Source organism: Mauremys reevesii, linkage group 2 (assembly GCF_016161935.1).
Source record: "Mauremys reevesii isolate NIE-2019 linkage group 2, ASM1616193v1, whole genome shotgun sequence".
Classification (NCBI taxonomy): Eukaryota; Metazoa; Chordata; order Testudines; family Geoemydidae; genus Mauremys; species Mauremys reevesii.
Genome location: NC_052624.1, coordinates 281,566,319 through 281,574,143, shown reverse-complemented (window position 1 = coordinate 281,574,143; position 7,825 = coordinate 281,566,319).

The following is a 7,825-nucleotide window of genomic DNA, read 5'->3' as shown; positions in this document are numbered from 1 at the left end:
GTCTGATGAAAAATATTTCCCTGGAACCTAACCCCCCCTATTTACATTAGTTCTTATGGGGAAATAGGATTTGCTTAACATCGTTTCGCTTAACGTCGCTTTTCTCAGGAACATAACTACAACATTAAGCGAGGAGTTACTGTACTAGTGGTAGATGTTGCCAAAAAAGCTCAGCTCTGATTGAGGCACTTCATCTCGCTAAGGAGTCACAGGCCCTTGTCCTCCCGCCAACTGTTCCAACCTGCTTCAAAAAGGGAGGGTTAGCATCAGCAACACAAAACAATGGCCTGGCGGACGTTGATGTGCTGGATGATGTTTCTGTTCCTGCCAATCTAACAGCAGAGAGGCATGATTTTAAGTATGGTTACGAGGCTGCATGCAAAACTGGGAAGGATTTACAAGTGGAATGGCAAACAGTCGCCGTTCTCCTAAGATTTCCTAAGTTTGCTCTAAACTTTCTGGGGCACCATACAGTGTCTCTATTACCATGCACTATGTCTGGTTTTCACCTTTAGTATTGAAAGTTAATAAGCAGTTAACAGACTCACTACTATTACACCGTGCAACGTATCATTATTTCACCCTTGTTTTCCTATGAATCGCCCTGACAAGAGTTTCTTCCGCCTATTGGCAACTTCCTGATAATTGCAACTTTTTTGCTGGGAACTGAGAGATTGCTATAAAGTGAAATCTACTGTATTAGTACTGCCATATTATAACTGGAGAACCGAGGCACAGAAAGAATAAATGACTTGTCCAAGGCCACACAGGAAAGCTGTGGCAGAGGCAGAAATTGCTCACCTAAGTGCTCTGATAGGACAACATGTCTCATGCTGAATAGGGCAGAAAAGAAGTATTGCTAATCTGTTTCTTCGGAATGCTATAAATTCCTGATTTGTTTTCCATTCTCTTCCTTTCTTTTTGAACAAAAACTTGAGAGTTTGGCCTTACATTAATTTGATGATGTGCCTTAAAAAAAAAGATGCCCTGTGCCTTTTTTCACATAGAATCTGGAAATGTAGTTACAAGTAAGCAGGATCCTGCTGTCCTTTTGGTGCAAAACTCATTATTCGGAGTTTAGAACTCAACAGATCCAGATCAAACACAACACACTCACAAAAAAAGGGCTTCTGTTCTCCCACATCCAGGGTGAATTGGCATGGAAAGGAAGAACTCTGGGTCAGAGCATGCTCATTAGCTTTGCAGATTAGTAGGCATAGCATTGCGCCGTCTGAAATGAAATAAGGTTAAAATGTGCCCATTTAATTAGATTCTCCTGTGCTGAGGAAACTAGTTTGTAGTGAGACTGTCAAAATATTAACTGCAATTAGATAGACTTAGACTCATTCAAAGCAAATTGGACAAATTAAAGGGTTTTGAAGGTCTGTGTGAAAACTATTCTTTTAACTGTATAATACTTGTGTGTCAAGGTGCGGGGAAAATGCACTTCACTGAAAAAGGTCCAGGCGCTTTATGAGATCAAATCAGAATTTTTAAACTCACTCAACCTCCCGAATGCAGGAGTCTGTCATGTTTGGAGCAACACTCATTATGAGTTTCGCTCTCTTTTTGATAAGGAAGCTGTTAACACTCAGATACTTAGGGCGTGTCTACATGAACAATTAGACCAGGGGTCTCAAACATGCGGCCCGCGGGCCGCATGCGGCCCGCGGAGCTCTTCCCTGCGGCCCGCGGAGCTCCCCAGGGCCGCCCAGAGGGGGGGGCAAAGGGGGCAATTTGCCCCGGGCCCCGGGCTCCGCAGGGGCCCCCAAGAGAAGAGCGGAAGCTCCCGCCTCCGCCCCTCTCCTGGAGCCTCGGCGCATAGAGCGCCGAGTCTCCGTCCGAGCGCCTGAGCCGCCCGATCCGAGCCGCGTGGGAGGGGCGGGGCTGGGAGCTCTGGGCTGAGCGCTGCGCTCGGCGTGGAGCTCCCAGCCCCGCCTCACCACGCGGCTCTGAGCGGACAGCTCAGGCCTCGCCGAGACACGCCGGGTAAGGGGAAGCGAGCCACCGGGCCGGGCCGGGCCGGGGCCTGGGTGGGAAGCGGGACCCGCCGGGGCCGGGCCGGGAGGTGGGGAAGGGAAGCGAGACCCGCCGGGCCGGGCATGGGGATGGGGGAGGGAAGCGAGACCCGCCGGGGCCGGGCCGGGGAAGGAAGCGGGACCCGCGGGCCGGGCCGGGGAAGGAAGCGAGACCCGCCGGGCCGGGCCGGGGAAGGGAAGCGAGACCCGCCGGGGCCGGGCCGGGCCGGGGAAGGAAGCGAGACCCGCCGGGCCGGGCCGGGAAGGGAAGCGAGACCGCCGGGCCGGGTGGGAAGCGGGACCGGCCGGGTGGGGAAAGAGGGACCCGCCGCCGCCGAGCGCAGCCCGGTCTTGGCGGCGGGGCCTTCCGTTCGGGACCCGCCGCTAACTGCCCCAAAGACCCGCGGCGGACCCCACCGCAGGTCTTCGGGGCACTTAGGCGGCGGGTCCCGGAACGGAAGGGGCCCCCAGCCGCCGAAGACCCCGGGCCCCCGGAATCCTCTGGGCGGCCCTGGAGCTCCCCCAGTTACTTCCTGTCACCGCCAAACTCCCTTCACCCCCGCCGCCCTCCCCGAGTTATTTTCTGTGCCTAAGCTCCCCGCACGCTGCTCCCCAATGTTTGGGGCCGGGTCTCTCCCCTGGCCCCACCTGCCACCCCCACGCACCTTCCCCCAGCGTCTCCCGGCCCCCACTTGCTGCCTCCTCACCGCCCGGGAGCCTGCCCGGGAGCTCACGCTGACTCCACTCCTCTGCTATGCCAGCTTCCGGCATCACCTGCTGCCGCAGGGTCCTAGAGCCCCCCTTCACTAGGGCCAGGGCAGGCTGCCCTTCCCCTGCCCTTCTGCCCTAGTCCTGAGACAGAGACAGGGCAGGGGCGGGGCCTCATGGAAGGGGTGGATTGGGAGTGGGGCCAGGGGCAGCAAGGGGGCGTGTCAGTGATGCGGCCCTCGGGCCAATGCACTAGTCCTCATGCGGCCCTCGGGGTCATTTGAGTTTGAGACCCCTGAATTAGACTGAGGCAAGCTGGGGTGTGAATCTTCCCTGCACTGTGACTGATGCATGTGAACAGTGTTTTAGAGCGCTTTGATGAACTCCTCTTTGGGATTAGCTCAAATGAACTAATGCACTGCTTAATTGTTCATGTGGACAAGCCCATAAGGTGACGAGAGCCATATGAATAGATGGTCAGATACAGTATGGATAAAAATGACAAATATAGTAGCTAGACAGATCATGTTATTATTTCTCTGTGGTGGTAGTGCCGAGGATACCCAGTCTCGGACTAGAACCCAATTGTGTTGGGCATTATACAAACCCAGAACAAAAAGAAAGTTCCTGCCCTGAAGAGCTGAAAATTTAAGCATAAGACACGAGCCAACAGTGGGTACAAACAAGGTAACGCAAACAACTTTCCCAACCTTTTCAGGCAACTGTACCAGGTCTCTCAATTTCTTACCCTCCTGCTTCCACAGCCTGTGGCCTCTTCCACTCCTTATCTTGGGCCCCAGTTCAGCAAAGCATCAAAGCACATGCCTGAGTGCTTTGATGAATTGGGGCTGTAGAGATGAATTTCAGGTTCCAGGCCGGGCGCAACATCATGTCCTGCTCCTCATCCACTGTGTGCAATCGGCAGGAAGTGCTCCAAATCCCAGCGCATGACAGCTTATTCAGGCGCCGTTGGAGGACATGGTTGAGTCCAACTGGAGAGGATTCCTCCCTTCTGCATTCCTGATCCTTCCCTCTGTCTCTCGGGACTAATCATCATCATCAGTTTCCTTCCCATTGAGGGTCTTTTCCCTGCTCTCTGAGGACACACTGTCTTGTTCACCTATGTATGTCCTTGAGATAGGATGTCCAGAGAAGTCTGCCAATCACTACAATCCAAGGAAGTTGTGCAGTGGGTACAATATTTCCTTTCCAATGACCCCCTGAGCTCTCCTTGGCCAAGACTGGCTCACAAGATGGGGGTCCATGGCTCCAGATCTCTCTCCTTCCCCCACCCCAATCCACACCAAGTGCCTGCAAGAGTTTCTGCACAAGCCAACGGTAGAAGAGCCTCTGACATCCCAGCATAGAGCGTGGCCCCAGTCAAGGATAGTCCAGGTTCCAGAATGATTCAGAATTCTGCTGAGATGGCCAGCAAGAGGGGCCAATTGGTACCAAATGTGATGGTGGATTTTGTGATGTGCCCATTTGCAACATGGGAGGCCAAGTATGGGCTTCAAAAGGGAGTGCAGTATTATTATACCCATTTTACAGATGGGGAAACTAAGGCACAAAGTGGTCCAGTAATTTGCCCAAGGTCAGAGTTGGGAATAAAACCCAGGTCTCCTGAGTTCCAGTCCAGTGCTCTGTCCATTAGCCTGAAACATTGGTTCCCAAACTGGGGGGGGCGCACCACCCTAGGGGGGCATGAAGAAATTCCAAGGGGGGGGGCATGAGGCTGCCCGGCCCTTGAGCTCTGGCCTGGGAGGCTAGCTCCCGACCCCACTCCTCCTGTCCCCCCTTCCCTGCAGCCACAGTGCAGTGCGGCAAGCACAGCTTGTGCTGGCCCACCCCCCAGGCTTCCCAATAAGCTCTGAGCAGCCTGGCAAGGGGGTGGGGAGCAGGGGGAGGAGGGGATGGAAAGGGGGCAGGAGGTCCCAGGGGTAGTCAGGGGATAGAGAGTGGTTGGATGGGGCATGGGTTCTGGGGGGGCGGTCATGAGACTTGGATCGGGGGCTGGATAGGCGTGGAAGTCCCAGGGGGCCTGTCAGGGGTTGGGGGTGTGGATAGGGGTCAGGGCAGTCAGGAGACAGGGAGCAGGGAGGGTTGGATAGGGGGTGTGATACCAGGGAGGGCAGTTAGGGGCAGGGCATCCCAGGAGGGGGTGGTCAGGGGACAAGGATGGGGGGGTTAGATGATGGTAAAGGAGAGGTGGGGGGCGTGAGGGTTTCACAAAAATTAAAAAGGGGGTGTGATGCCGAAAAGTTTGGGAACCACAGGCCTAAAACTAGCTATCTCACTGTGAAATCCTAAAAGAGCCAATCCGCTGCAGTTTTTCACTTCAGTGTAGCTAGTTGGGTTCAACCCCAGCTTGAGAGAGTGGGATATAGTGTTAATCTCCACTAGCTACATTGGCTGAAAAACTGCATGTGCCTTGTCTCCACTACAGAGGCAATTTAAAGTCTCCTGGGGCCCTGGGCCAGAGCAAGTGGGGGGGGGGGGGAGCCCAGTGCCAGAACCATGGCCGTGCCCACCCCTTCCACCTGCAGCCCCACCCCCACTCTGCCCCTTCCCCCATGGCCACGCCCCCATTCCATCCATGGCCCTGCCCCATTCTGCCCCGTCCGCACAGCACCGCCCCCACACTGTGGTCCAGAGACCGGAAAAGCTCTTTGCCCCCGCCGCAGCCCTGGGGTCAGAGTGGGGGGAGATTTTTCCAAGGGCCCCAAATTGACCGGGGTCTCTGAACACAGGCCTCATGGGCCCTTGCGGTAATCTGCCACTGCTCCACTGGGATTTTTGCAGTGACATTGCTAAATTAAGTTAGCTAGCCTGACTCAAAACTTTTTGGCAGTGAAGACAGCGCTGGTGTCTCCACACTCCGTGCAGTGTGAAGGAAGCTGACACTCCATCTGTTTATGCTGTAGCTGCTCCGGCATTTCTCAGGCTTTGAAAGCTGAACTCCCCTTCGGGAAAATTAAACCAGTCCTAGGACTGGAAGGCACCTCTGGGTCAATGAGTCCAATTCCTTGCTATCGCTGGCCACCTCTTCAGTCAGGGGCCCATGCCACCAGCCATGTGTTGTTAGTGGCCTATCCATCTTCATTTATACAGCTGCTGAGAGCCCCCTCTCCCCCCACCCCGTGGCATGTGCCCCACACTGTGGGAAAATCTGGTGTAGATCTTCATGTTATTTTTCATGTTTATTATGGTAGTGCCTAGGGACCAGTCACGGTCTGGGCCCCTCTGTGCTAGACACTGTACAGAGTAGTAGGCACTCGTGCCTTAAAGAATTTACAATCCAAATAATATGATCCTTTCCCTTTTTTTTTACATGCTTTAATGTGTAGTAAAATAGGTAACGGTATCAATTTGTATGCTACCGTCATTGGCATCTGAGATAGAGCCCGTTGACGGGAATGGGGTAATTCAGAGCTATTGTTTCAGGCTCTCTGCAAACTCAGGCAGACGTCAGTTATATTTGTTTTGCACTTCAAAGTTTTTCTTTGCAGCCATAAAAAGCTAACGCCTTAAACAAAAAAGCTGAGACTGGAGAACAGCCAAATCTGGGCCCTTCCACACCACTTCCACTGATACTTCTTCACCTCCCATGCTTTGGGAAACCCTCGTCTACCCTATGGGGAAAGGAGATTTCCGTCACCATCCCCATCAGCCTGGCGCCTCTTCCCAACACCACAAATTCACTGCCAAAAACATTCTTTCAGAGGATGCATTTGTCATGAATGTGCCAGCTGAAACAAATGACCCTGGTATTTGGGTGAGACTAACTATCTCCTTAATCAAGCCATAACGAGGAGAAGCGTTCAACCAATTTCTAATTTTAAAAAGAAGACGCATAGGGCCAGCTGCCTGGGGAAGCTGCCATTAATGCTTTGGCACAAGAAGGAGCAATCTGATGCCTACCCATGGGAGCAGCTGGTTTTTCTTCTCCAGGGCTGGCTTCTGCTGGGATACTATCAGCTGAGGATGCCTATGTTTGATTTCTAGCTAACCGCTCATCCCTTGTCGGTCTCTGCCTACATCGTGGTGATCAGACTGCAACCCACAGGACTGCTATGACTCAGAGATCCCAGCCAGGCATTGAGGGCCCCATCACTTCTTCCATGCCTAGCATGGAGTAGCCATCATGTCCCTGCCTGCTGCTTTGCGTCAGGGTGAGGACGGTTCAGCCCAGTGCCGCTGGGACTCTGAGGAGGACAGGGATAGGTTATACAAGCCTTGCACCAACCAGGAAGGGGATAACGAGAGCCTGTTAGCTCAGTCAGCTCCTCCTGAGACACCTGTGAGAGGAGTCAAGCCTGGAGGGAGGGGGATTCTTGTGCTAGTTCCTTAACAGAAGGCCTGGTGGAGGCTGGGCTGCAGAAAGGACTGGCTGGAGCCAGAATCTATCCAGAAACTGCCTGTTGCCAGAGTCTCCTTGGGGGAGGTAGGCCTGGCATGGGACGTTAATATGTGCCACGCTTCCCACTGTATGTAGACATGCCATTTTCAGGGTGTTGCCCTGCCCAGGCCCTGCTTAAGGTGTAAGTACAGCCACGGTAGCCAGTGGTCACCAGCAATCAACCTGTGTTGATTTGATCCCACCAGTGCCCACACAGGAGTTTGCCATGGGAGCCGAAGTGACCCAGTCACACAGCCATATCCCTCTTAGCTCATTTTAGCCAGACTGGCTGCGAACTTTCCTCAGCCCGCTGTTCCCCTGAACAAGAGTTTGGGCTTCCTCCTTCCTTGCTGGTGCTAGGGGTGTGTGCGGTGCAAACAGTGACGGGGACCTGGCGATGGTGCCCAAGAATATCTAGCCTGGTTCTGGGGTTTCACTGGACCAATATAACTTGCTCTTGTGTGCTGCAGTTGGGCTTCTTGGGAACAGCTCTTCACTTAAAGCAGTGGTTCTCGACCCGGGGTACATGTACCCTGGAGGTACACAGAGGTCTTCCAGGGGGTGCATCAACTCATCTAGATATTTGCCTAGTTTTACAACAGGCTCCAAAGAAAGCACTAGAGAAGTCTGTCATAAATAAACAGATCAGGGTTAAGGTCTCTTTTCCCTGGAAAGGGTTAACAAGCTCAGTAACCTGAGA